This window comes from Phyllostomus discolor, chromosome 10, assembly GCF_004126475.2.
Source record: "Phyllostomus discolor isolate MPI-MPIP mPhyDis1 chromosome 10, mPhyDis1.pri.v3, whole genome shotgun sequence".
In the NCBI taxonomy this organism is placed as follows: domain Eukaryota; kingdom Metazoa; phylum Chordata; class Mammalia; order Chiroptera; family Phyllostomidae; genus Phyllostomus; species Phyllostomus discolor.
Window position 1 is genome coordinate 51,005,792 of NC_040912.2, and position 14,122 is coordinate 51,019,913.

A 14,122-nucleotide genomic window follows, 5' to 3' on the forward strand; every position below is an offset into this window, starting at 1 on the left:
TGGGGTGTATTTTTATAGCTGTAAAGATGATAATCCTAATAATTACTTTACAGGTTTAACAGAGTAAAAGATAATGTTTAAACAAACAACTACAATAGTTCCCTGAGCATGGTGTGTGTTCAGCATATCTGAGATTCTGTGTTTAATGAGAAGAAATCCTCGTAACACGGACAGCCTGCTGTCTCTGGTACTCACATATCTATGGGCTTTGTCCTCATCCTCAGAGGCCTGACAGCTGGTGAATAGCCTGAATGTGATCTTAATTTCTATTTCCTATGGCATTGCATGTTTGGGGGAACTATCAGTCACACCTACACATACTTTGACTGAGTCTCTACATCTACAATTGCATATGAAAAAGACAAGAGGGAAGCCCTCAACTGAACTGAATTTTCTGAAGTTTTTCTATGGTAGTGAGACAGAGTGATATTTTAAAGTATCACCTCCCCTAGACCTCACTGAAGAAAAACCAGAAACATTTAAAGGTTTTTAAAAGTTGCAAAACAAAGAACTCCATGGCATGAATATTCTAATGTATATTTCCAGGGTGTCTCTGTCATCCCACAACCACCCCAAATGAGATAGGCCTCAGTGAGCTCCAAGCTGAGACAGTGTGGGCCTCCCAGCAGTGCACTGTTGAATGCCCCCTGACTGGTACACTACCTGCTTCCCCTCTCGTAGGCAATGCCTGTGGACAGGCTGCCTTCTACAGACCTGAAGACTTATGGCCCTGTCTGAGGATGATGGAAGGGAAAACCTCACCCTCTGCCCAAGGAGGAGTAGGACAAGCCTGGTAGCAACTTATGTATGATCCAGAAAGGCTGTGGGCAAAGGGTCACTGATGCACTTGCCATAGAGGAAGCTTCTCAGGAACAGGTGGAATAAAAAGTACAGTGTTCAGAATACTGCACCTAACAGGCCTCCACCAGGTCTTGCCTATATTACTAGTATAAGATCTGATGATGCCCAGCTTACTATTCTAAGAGTATTTCATGACATGTCTCATTTAGTCTTCATAATGGCCCTCATTATCTCTTACTATGAGGCAATTAAGACTCAGAGAGATTAATTCACTGGCTTGATTCCCACAGCCAATATTCCTTCTCTCCTGTACTCTCTCCTCTATTGCCAATCTTTAAGTCTTCCCACTGCTTTTCAGAGGAAACTCAGTCTCCATCACACAGCACTGACAAGGCCCTTCAGGGTCTAGCTCCTGTGCCCCTTTCCATTCCACAGTCAGGCTGTGGTGAATTGCATTCAGCTCATATAAAATGTTTTATATTTTCTGTTGTCTCAGGAGTTTTGCATATGTTTTCTCTGCCTGGAACAACCCCTCTCTTACCTCCCTGCACCAGGATAATCATTACTCAGACTCCAGTAAACTCAGACACAGCTTTCTCCCCTACTAGAAGTGGGTAGTTACCCCCACTTTTTGCTATATGGCATATTCTTTTTTGCTTATCATTTTACTTTATTGTATTGACAGATGTAACTGTTAATTTCCTCCTGTAGACTTAAGGCTCTACATGGCTAGACCTGCCATTGAGTGAAAATTCAGTAAACATTTTCTGATGAATGAGAGATGAACTTTTTCCTTTGCTTTGCTGTCTCATTCACACTACCTTCTATCCCTAAAAATTCTAAAATTCCTATTACCAGTTATTGTCAGTATAACCTAATTAATCCTTTGTTGTCTCTATCCTTGCCCAGCAAAAGCAAAAATCCTTCTATACCAAAATCCTTGTTCAAAAGATGTTATAATGCCAGACATGGAAAGGAAAGCAGTCAAAGAGATGGCCTTTCTTTAACTTTTTTTTTTAACTTAAGAAAATTTAACTACTCTCCTGTTTCCCTCGAAGCCACTGACACATGCTTAACCCTGGTCTCTGTAACCTCACAGCCCCGGAAACCACACATCATGTGCTTTGCATCTCACATATCACTTATGCACAGAAGCAGGGTAAGAATGGAAAAAGCATTGGTTTCAGGGTAAAACAAACTCAGGGCATATTTCCAGCATAAACACTCTCTAGATATATAAATTTGTGCACTGTATTAAATCTCTCAGGGTCTTCATTTCCTTCTCTCTGAAATGGGGTTGTTAACATCTACTTCATGGAGTGGTTATGAGGATTCAACATAATAATAACTGTCAAGAGTCTAGCCAAGGGACAGACATGTAGCACACAGTTGCTGATGCCCATTTTCTTCTGCCTCTTCTTTCTTTGCCCTTATCCTGTGGGATTTTAGTCCAGGAATTTTATAGCATCTGTGCAGGAATATAACACTGGGCTCCAGTGGATCTGTGAACATCCTGAATTACATGCAAGTGTTGTATGTGTCCATGAAGATTTTTACTTCTAGAGAGAGAATACCTGTGTTAATTTCTTGGGGCTGCCTTAATAAGGTACAACAAACTTGGGAGCTTAAACTGTAGAAGTTTATTGCCTCACAGACATGAAGGCAAGATGTCCAAAATCAATGTCTTAGCAGTATCGGTTCTTTCTGTGCCTTATGAGAGGAAATCTGTTCCAAGACTCTCTCATAGCTTCTTGTTGCCTCTAGTATTATTCCTTGGTTCTACAAGATGACATTCTTTCTGTGTCTTCACATTGTGTCCCTCTGTACGTGTCTGTCTCTGTGTCCTGATTTCCCCATTACATAAGGACACCAGGTATATTGGATTAGGACCATCCCAACAATCTTATCTTGAATATGATCATCTGCAAAGATCCTATTTCCAAATAACATCCCATTCACAGATACTGGAAATTAGGATTCCAATATAGCTTTTTGGAGGGGATATAACTCAATCCATAACAATATCCATAGTTTTCAATGAACTTTTAAAGGAGTTTGTACCCCTTCCAAAGATTAACAGCTAGTGGCTAGAAAACCTGCTTTATGGAATGTCTTGTATTAATGTAACCAGAAAGTTCATAAGCTTGAGATATTCCAGTTTGTCTTGAGTGCCAAATTGGGGACAAACACCATGGTCACTTTGATGGGGTTGTCTAAGCAGGCACTAATGGGCAGAGAGTACAGAGGTCTCTTTTCCAGACTTGATTCTGTTTGGCAACCATTGCCATTTGGTTAAAATCCTAATGGCTGTTTTAAGAATTTCTTGAGTCCCACTCATAAAATTTTCAATCCAATAGGTGAGGCATTTCTATGAAATAATACACATGAACCTATAATTATAAATTGATAGTGCAGAACTAAAAAAAACCCCATCACTTTACAATAGCATAAAATTAAAGAATTTTAATTGGCCTGGATCATTCTGGAAAGGTTTCACTGAAGAAATGATGCTTCATCTGAGATGAGAAAGACAAACTAAAGTGCACTTAAGGGGAAGAGTAATTTAAGTAGAAGAACATCATATACAAAGGTCTTGTGGTGTAAGGAAACATGGAACATAGAAGAACTAGGAGAAAACCAGTGAGGCTGGAACAGAGATTTTGAAGTGGGAGGATGAGAGAATAGTGTAAGATGAGGCTGTAGAGGCTTTGGACATTGTGAAGAATTTAAAGTTTTATCCTAGGCAAAATGGGAAACCACTGGAAAGCTTCTCCATCTTACTTGATCTGTATGCCAACTCTTAGCCCCTACTCATCTTGACTTCTTGAAAGTTTTAACCTTGATTCTTTAGAGATAATACCTTATTCTGGTGCATTTCTAATGCTATGGTTATGCCTTTTGAATGTCATTTTTCTGTCTGTTATTAAATGTTGCTTTACATTCTCTCCCGGAGTAATCTCATCGTGTTGCACAGTTTCGGCTACCACCCTTCTGCAGATGCCTCCAAAACTTTTCCCCTGGGTTGCAGTTACCTTTTCCCATCTGCTTATAAAACAAATAATGCACAGATTTGGTCACATGAATATCAATATGGTCTGCTTAAACCATGTTTTGTAACTCTACGAGTAACTTCTTTTTAGAGGACGTTACCAAATCCACATCATTTGGACTATTAACAAGGATTTGCAACAGGGAAAAGGAGAATGAATAGCCTTTGAAGAGGCTTGAACAGTTATTGCTAGATGCTCTCAACAAGGCCTCCCCCGTCAGCAGTGGAAACAGTTGACAGATGGTTTGCCTTTGTGCTTTTCTCCTGATGTATAAAACACATGCTTTGAGTTTGCTGAGGTTTCTGCTCATCTTCCCTGAGGGACCCTGACTCAAGACTCAGGGTTACAATCACCCTCTGCTTACGTCCATGTGGGCACAGAGCATCACCCTAGCTGAGATGGTGTGGGAAGAAGCCAGCAAATTAATACATTTGAAGGTCACTGTGGCCATGTCTATGTGAGTACTGAAAATCAGACTTAATTGGAAGTCTTGGTGAGTCTGATGGTTAGGGGTGATGCCTCTAAGGTATCTACTATGAAAGATAAACAGGAGAAAGAGGAAGAAAGGGGGGGAGGAGTCAGAAAAGTAAAGCTCCAAACCAGTATTTATTGAGCACTGCATGATTTACTTTCACATATATACTTTATTTGATCCTCATAAACAGCCTGTTAAGGTGGGTATTTTGGTTTGGGAAATCAATAATTTTTCTTTTGTAGCTGATGTTCTTTCAACCATACCACAAAGCCTAGGTCATGGATATGGAGTGTTAACCAGAACTTTTGACTCATACTGGTTTCTGTCACTCCCATGAAGACTCAGCTACCTCTGAGTTCTCTAAGCTCTTCCTTTGAGACACCTTGTCCTGAACCTATACATTTGAGTCAAACCAACTCAGATGAAACCTAAATCACTTGGGTGAGGCAAGTACTGGCAAGTCCAGGGCACAACAATTCCATGAGACAATCACTCCCATGGCAGTTCTTCCTGTCCTTTAGTCTAGGTTTTTCTTCCTGATTTGATTCATTTCATACTCTTTGACATGTGATAATGTTTTTTTTACTGGCTTTAACTCAGTACTAATTGAGGACCTGCCACCTGGGCCACTTGTTAGTCATACTGGACTTATTTTAGGTTTTTGCATATTTCATGATTCTATCTGAAAGCAAAATTCTCATACTTGTTTACCTGGATGAAACTCTACATGCTCCAGTGCTAAACCCCTGTAGGGCAGGAGAGAGCTCAGAGAGGATTATGAGGATTATGTACAGAAGAATCTGACTATGGGGAGGGCCTTTGGGCAATTCCAACAACAGCCTCCTTAAGTAGGTTATACCTATCTGCCCCATGGCAGAAATGTTATGTTAAGGAATTTGAAAGGAAATTTGTCCAGCAAGAACTCTCTGTTCCAGTCATCATTAACAGAATATATTTGGCAAGTGCTCATTCAACAAATTCCTAGGACATTGGGAAACCTCTGTTCAACTCAATCAGTTACTCTATCCTTAGGATTCCAGTTTTGTACAAATCTTCATTATCATACACAGTAATTAGTCCCTAACAGTGAGTTTCTGTATTGGGTAATCCAAATATATGTCTTTACTTCTCAATTTTCACCCCCTCAATACCCAGAATTTTGTGCATTGTAAATTATCCTTGGAGGGGTTTATATTTCCACAATCACCTCTAGCCATGACTTCTGGACAGGGTTAAATCATTCCCTGCACTTACTGTTATTCCTGATTATCCACATCTTGGCATTGATTGAGACATGGATCTAACCTTTTTCCATTATTTCCACAAATGAACAAATAAATTATTCAAGGTATTTACTGCAGTTTTAGGCAATGGAGTTTATGGGCAGCACAGAATGCATTCTAAGACTGATCAAGAAAACTCCTTAAGGTTGTCTTGGGAAATTGCCCCGCATTTCTTGGCCATTTCTTTCAACAACTGTCTCTCCTTTCTTTTCTCTTTAACTTGGTCCCCACGTCCCTTTCCTTTTCTAATTAAGAGCAATTGAGCTCTTTCTTTTACTTCTTGTCCTTTCCTAACCAATGCTGTCATTGACTAAACTATCTCAAGTAGTTTGTTCATGTATTTTGCTAAATTAAAGCAATTGTTTCCATAAGAGCCAGTAGCTAAGATTATCATTGTTTTTAACAGAATATAAACATAGAAAATTTCTCTTTACTAGAGAAATCATATACCACTATAGCTGGAAACATAAACCTGCCAATTGGCTGCTCCCTTTTATCCAACTACTTAGATCAGCAGGTATTTTTGCTTTTTTTTTTTTTTTAAGATACACTCCAAGCTGAGCATTCACAGTTTCTTCAGCAGAAGCATATTTTTTTAAAAATCCTCACCTGAGGATATGTTTATTGGTTTTAGAGAAAGGGAGAGAGGGAGAAATGTCAATTGGATCTAGGTATCCCCCTGACAGGGTGGTGGGGAGGGGGATCAAACCCATAACCTTTTTGGTGTATGGAATGATGTAACAACCAAGTCACCCAGCCAAGGCAGCAGAAGCATATTTATGTCATTCCATATCTCCCTGTAGACAGCATGAGGAGGAAAAGAATGGGGCAAATGAGCAACCACAGGACACACCCTGATGCAGACTCTGGTCTTCAGTAATGATTTAGAGAATTCCCCAGTTCTCAAAAACTTCAGTATCATCCTGGACCCTAAAGAATAGGCAGAGAGGTATATACATCCCTTTGCCTAGCAAGCAAAACCAAGTCTACCAGTTATTAAGATGATTTTCTTAACCCTCTATAGCAACATTCAAACCACTCTGTCTCGGGCAAACTCAGTAGAACCTAGTCAGAGGGAGTCATACTTGAAGTCTTTAAGTTGGAAAAGCAGTGGACTTTTTTATTTTAGTCATTGTAAGTAATAAAAATATGCAGGCTTTAGTAGGTTTACATGTTACTTTTAGAGACCCACCTGGTTTATGCCTTCCAGTGTTTAAGTTTCTCAGCTTAAAATTTTTCTCCCTTGATTTTTTTGAGAAATTTGACTTTTATGATTAATGAGGGGCTTCTGTAGCTTTCCAAATTATATTTATTTCCAAGTATACTTCATTCTGCACTCTGAGGTCCTTTAAAGTGCTGATATATGTAGATTGAAAGAATGATTCCCGGCTGGCGTAGCTCAGTGGATTGAGCGTGGGTTGGGAACCAAAGTGTCCCAGGTTCGATTCCCAGCCAGGGTACATTCCTGGGTTGCAGGCCATAACCCCCAGCAACCACACATTGATCTCTCTCTCTCTCTCTCTCTCCCCCCCCTCCCTCCCTCCCTTCTCTCCCTAAAAATAAATAAATAAAAATCTTAAAAAAAAAAAAGAAAGAATGATTGAATAACAAATGAATGTGAAAAAGAGAGAAAGAGAAGAAAAAAGAAAGAAGAAAAAACAGAGAAAGAAATAGAGATGGATCAGGAAAGAGAGAAAGAGTTGGTCTGAGGTAGAACCTAATTAACAAAATAAACAAGCAAGCAAAATATAACAAAAGGCATTGAAATGAACAAACTGACAGTAATTAGAGAGGGCAGGGAGAGGGATAATAGGGGATAACACGAGAAGGGCCATCAAGGAACATGTACAAAGGATACATGGACAAAGCCAAAGGGAGTAGGTTCAAGGGTAGGAGGCGGGGATGGGTGGGACAGGGGTGTGTGGTAGGGTGAAAATGGAGACAAGTGTACTTGAACAAAAATAAAAAATTTATTTTATTTAAAACAACATTACTAGAATAATAAGTATCACCCAGTCAATATACTATTTAAGGGGAATACTGAACTGGTTAGTAATGAAAAACAGCAATTATATTCAGGATAAGGCACCATATCAGAAAGAAGCTCAAATATCTTATTAAGATCATGCGATAACTAACAGAGGAAGATTTTCTGGATAAATCTCAGGAAAAAAATACAAGAGAACTCTTTTTAAAAACAATATTACTATTTGCTGTCCATTTAAGACTTGTGCCCATGTTTTATCTTGTAGAAAAAAAAAGAAAAAATGATTTGGGAACATTTCCCACTTCCCATTCCTATGACAACAACTAGTCAAAGTTCTCATAGTACAGTAGTACTGTTTTAAACATCTATCAATTGAATACTGTTATATCTGAACTAGAAGATATTTAAGAATAAAATAAAAAGCAACTAGTGGTTTTATCCTCATCATTTTATTTCCCTTCTTTTTCCCTCCTTTCTTCAAAACTACCAATCAGCACAAGTACAAAAGAACCACTACTTAACCACAGGCTTTTATTTAAGGAGGGTAGAAATTTTAGCTTAGAAACCCAAAAACGATGAAGTCAATGATTCAATAAAGGAAATGGAAATAACATTTTCATGGAGAAAAATTTACCTTCTTAAGGAGAATTAAGTTTTCAATTTAAGCTCTTCCAAAGCCTGATAGTGGCTGGAAGGACTGATTTCCCAAGAAGCTTCCAGAAGAGCAGTTGCTGGGCACTTTCTCATTCTTCCCTGCTCTGAAGTGTATCTACTGTGGTTACAATCAAAATGAGCCTACAGTTGATTTGGAACTATTTGAGATGAGACACAAACTGAGAGGCATGGCTGTGGGCTTCTCCACTCATGTGGCATCAGTCGCTGATTGCCGTGTACTGGACTTTCTCTCTGACTCTATCTTGGGCACATTTTAGGGCATACAAGAAGCAGTATTCAGGTCATCAGAAGACAACTAAGGGATGCAGATTGTCAAGTCTCATAGAGGCATATTACTAAACTTTCATTTTTGAACATTGGTGATAGTAACAATTTTAGCAGCAAGTACTATTTTTGGATTCAGATATTTGGCCAAGTGTTTTACCTGCATCATTATATTTAATATTCCTCATTGTACAATGAAAGTAATATGTCCAAGTATAACATTCTGTTATATAGAAGAGAAATCTGAAGCTTACGTAGGTATATTAATGTGCACAAGTTCAATAGAACATAGCCATGGCAGAGCTGTGGTATGAAGTCAAGAAATTTGCTTAAAAAGCCTGCACTTTTAACTGCTACACAATATTATGTATTTATTAAAGAGATAGTTTTTCAAATCAGGTACAAAGCATATATATTTGTAATCTGTAACATTTTAAGTTTTGTTTATTGTTTTTTGAGTTGTGCTTTGGCCTAGAGTCACAAACACTGGCTGCTAAGGATGACCTTATAGCTCCATTTTCAATCCTATTTGTAGGTGCTCACCATCCATTACTATAAACACCCTACACTCTTCATATTCCAATACATTTTGTGCCTTTGCTCAAACTGTGCTATCTGCATCATGTCCTTTTTATCCTTTTTGCAGCCAGCCAAAATCCAGCTTACTCGTTGGGGTCTAGCTCAATAGTCACCTTCACTCAGTAACAGGGAAATGGCAGGAAGTTGAAATACAGTTGCTGAATTGCATTGTGAACCTAGCATGTGTTTTGGTGAAACTGATACTGGTTTGAGTGAAGTTGTACTGGTTTAGGGAGTCATGTCGTTTGCCAAGTGAGGGCAGACAATTGTGGTTTGTACATCTACTGTGATTCTTCAAGAACAAAAGAGGATTTCTCTTTAGGACAGGAAGAGGCAGGGCTACAAAAGCTGTAGTGGTGTGATTCTTTTATTATTAAAAAGAAAATTTAACTGCAAGGGAGCTCAGTGTGTTCTTACAGATAAATGGGAAAAGTAATATATCCAAAGGATCTTTCACCCCTCATGCAATTGTTTATACTCTGCACCTTGTTTGCAGTTAGGTGTATTTGAATTATCTTATTGATGGTATATTGGGGTCCTATGCCTTTTTCAAAGAAAAATAATAAGTATATAGATGGATTTCAATTTTACTTGTTGTTGGTTATCACACTAGGCACCTCCTATGTAGTATTAACCAATCTTTAAAACACTAGTGACTTAAGCAAAACACGTGTACTGGTCACTGGTATTTCTGTATTATTAGCAGCTGTTCATCATTTAGGCAATTCTGCTCCATCAGCCTTCTCCGTGTGGGCATTAAGCCAGAAAAGCAGCCTTTTTTGCTCCTATGGCAGAAGGAAAAAGGAAAGAGAGTGATGGAAAAAATCAATGGCTCTTAAATCTTCTGCTTGGGAGAGAGGTATGCCACACACACTCATCTACCACTGACAAAATCATGTCACATTGCCAAGCCTCATGTCAGTGGAGCATGTATGTTTATTCCTCTCACTGGAGGCTCTGCCAATCAAATTGCCCTCTTAAAAGCAGGGCAAGTGAGTAGTTTTTGATGGTTATACAGTGTACCAAATCTAATACTTAGATATTACTTATAATGTGTGATATCTACTGCTAATTGTTATAGATTGTATTATGTTACCTTGAAATTCATATGTTGAAGTTCTAAAACTCACTACCTAATGAAAATGACTACATTTTGAGGTAATATGTTTAAAAAGGTAATTAAGGTTAAATGAGTTCACTGGTGGTGGGTCTTCATATAATATGACTGGTATCTTTATGAAAAGAGATTGGAACACAAACACACACAAAGGAAGACTATGGGAAGACATAAAAAGATGGCCATCTACAAGCCAACCAGAGAGGTTTTAGAAAAAAAACAACCTTTCCAATGCCTTGATTTTGTATATCTAATCTTCACAATTGTGAGTAAATAAATTTCTGTTGTTTAAGCCACCCACACTATGGTACTTTGTTATAGCTTCCATGGCAAACTAGTACACTAATAAACAAATTAGCAGATTTTATGACATTAACATTTATGCTCCTTTTGTTAATTAATACTTGTAATAATAACAATCTCTAAAAATATTAAGCATGTACTATGTGTTAAGTACATCAGTAAACATTCTACATACATTATCTATTTTATTTTTTCAAGGTAATTCTATGATATAGGACTAATGTCCACATGTTATATAAGATAAAAAAATATATATTATACATAACATATTATATATATGTACATCTTAGAGGACCTAAGAAACACACAACTTTATGCCAAAGTGAAGAGCTGTGATCTGATCCTAAGCCTTCTGATGACAGATCTAGTTACCTGCTACCACCTTCGAGGGACATTGGAATCTTTCATAGTATTTATTAATCTCAAGAAAGTTAAGGGAATATAAAAATGAGTGAGCCATGATGTCTGTCTTGAGGAATTCACAATCCATTTAACAAGAGAAGAAATAACTATAATTCTAAGGAGGATAAAATAATGCCATATAACAGGCACTGTCCAGAATTGTTATTTATAACTTTGATAAAGAAATTGGAAAAAAAAAAGAAATTGATGGCATGATAATAAATATTGCTGATGACATAGCTGGCAGGGGCACACATGCTTTGGGTAATAGGTACAAAAACTTAAAAAGAAGATAAAATAAAACCTTCTTGTCATGATGGAATGATTGGCAAAATCTAAAGAACTGAGGTACAATGAATAAATAAGATGAACTTTTCCTCAGTCCAAAAAGCAGCTGGATCAGAACAACAACAACAACAAAATGTGTGTAGACTGTTATGAGGACAAAGGGTATTTTAGTTTTATTAGTCTGTGGTATCACTGGTTATTGGATAAACATTTCAACAAACCATTCAACAAACATTTATGGAATTCCTCCTTTGTTTCATGCATTGTGTTTGGAGACAGAGACAGAAAGATGAGCAAGTGAAAGCCAACACTCTCAGGGAACCCTCAGATAGAAAGTTAGAGACATGAATATATCATTATAAAATAATCTTCTAGATGCTTTCTAAAAATTTTTATTGTTGTTCAGTTATAGTTGTCCCACTTTTTACCCCATTGCTCTCCCCTATCTGCCACCCTGGTTCCCACAGTCAATGTCCACCCTGTTGTCCGTGCCTACAGGTCCTTTATACATATTCTTTGACTTGATCCTTCCCCTTCTTTCCTCCATTATCCCCTTCCCCCTCCCTTCTAGTCACTGTCAGTTTTTTCCTTATTTCCATCTCTCTGGTTCTATTTTGCTCATTTGTTTGTTTTGTTGATTAGGTTCCACTTATAGGTGAGAGCATATGGTATTTGTCTTTCACTACCTGGATTATTTCATTTAGTATAATGCTCTCCAGTTCCATCCATGCTGTCAGGAAGGGCAGGAGCTCCTTCTTTCTTTCTGCTGTGTGGTATTCCATTGTGTAAATGTACCATAGTTTTTTGATCCACTCATTTTACTGATGGGCACTTAGGCTTTCAAATGGGTTTGAATGAAGCACTTTTGGTTGTACAGAAGAAAGAGTGAATAACTTGTAATAGGGTCAGGGGAAGAAGTTAGCAAAAACATTTGACATTAAGATGGGAAAAAAGAGCTTGCAGGAAAGGGAGTTAATGACACCTAGGAGGAATGGTCAATTAGTGAAAATTCAACCTTATGAAAAAGTTCAGATCTGTTTAAAATGGCTGATAATGTAGATTTATTAATGGGCAGAGGCATATGATAGGCTGAAAAATTGACATTTTCTTAGTATGTAACAACAGGATAATAAAAATATTTAGAGTAATGACATGACAACATGTGAAGTTTTGAAAGATAATTGTAAGAAATATAGAAAAGAAGACTGGAGGGTGGAGAGAATAGTCCAGAATGATCAGTTACATAGTAGCTGATGAATTACATAGTAGCTGTAATTCATCAAGTAAGAAAAGTTGTATCCTCACTTAAGCATGTTCTACTAATATTCATACTAATGTAATAAGAGTGGATCTTGCCACCATCCAGGCTCAATGTAAAGTTTTGAGCTGTTTGGTTTTTTTTTTCTAATACCACCCAAGTTCAGATGTTTGTTCCACAGTCCCTTTAGATGTCCAGGGCTTCACCCTATTTAAAGGCCTTAAATGTTCTATGCTATTAAAAATAAATATAGTAGAGTTTGACTTTCAGCCAAGATGGTGGCATAGGTAGAGACACTTTGCTTCCTCATGCAATCAAAAGGACAACAACAAATTTTAAAACAAAAAACAACCAGAACTGCCAGAAAATCAAACTGTATGACAGTCTGACAACAAAGAAGTTAAAGAAGAAACATTTATCCAGACTGGTAGGAGGGGCAGAGATGGGTGGCCAGGGTGGCAAGACTGAAGCTAGAAGACTAGAGTGAGTGAGGTGGTGGCTGGTGGAGTGGGCGATCCCATATTTGCTTGCAGACAAACGGGGAGGAAAAACTGGGGAGCAAGGCAGACCCTGCAACCCGAGGTTCCAGGGTGGGGAAATAAAACCTCAAACCTCTGACTGGAAAAACTGTGGGGGTTGAGGAACCAGGAGAAACTCCAAGACTCACAAGGGAGTTTGTTGCAGAGACCCACAGGGTCCTGGAATGTACACAAGACCACCCATTTGGGAATCAGCACCAGAAGGACCCAATTTGTTTGTGGGTAGAGGAAGAAGTGACTGAAAGCTGCTGAGAACTGAGCAAGTGGCATAGTTCCCTCTTGGACCCCTCCCCCATATACAACGCCACAAGGCAGCGACGTGGGTTGCCCCACACTGGTGAACACCTAAGGCTTCACCCCTTACTGTGTAACAGGCCTTCCTAGACAAAAAAAAAAAAAAATATGGCCAAAATGAAAGAACTGATCAAAGCTCCAGAAAAAATACAACTAAGCAATGAAGAGACAGCCAACCTATCAGATGCAGAGTCCAACACACTGGTAATCAGGATGCTTACAGAAATGATTGAGTATAGTCACAAAACAGGAAAAGGTAAAGGCTGTGTAAAGTGAAATAAAGGAAAATGTACAGGGAACCAACAGTGAGGGAAGGAAACCGGGACTCAAATCAACAGTTTGGAACAGAAAGAAGAAATAGACATTCAGCAAGAACAGAATGAAGAAACAAGAATTCAAAATCATGAGGAGAGGCTTGGGAACCTCTGGGGCAACTTTAAGCACTGCCACATCTGAATCATAGGGGTGCCAGAAGGAGAAGAGAAAGAGCAAGAAATGGAAAACTTATTTGAAAAAATAATGAAGAACTTCCCCAATCTGTCAAATGAAATAGATTGCTAGGAAGTCCCAGAAGCTCAGAGAGTCCCAAAAAAGTTGGACCCAAGGAAACACACACCAAGGAACATCACAATTATGTTACCCAAGACTAAAGATAAAGAGAGAATCTTAAAAGCAGCAAGGGAAAAGGAGACAGTTATGTACAAAGGAATTCCCATTAGACTATCAGCTGATTTCTCAAAAGAAATCTTGCAGGCAAGAGTGGGCTGGAAAGAAGTATTGCAAGTCATGAAAGGCAAGGACCTACAT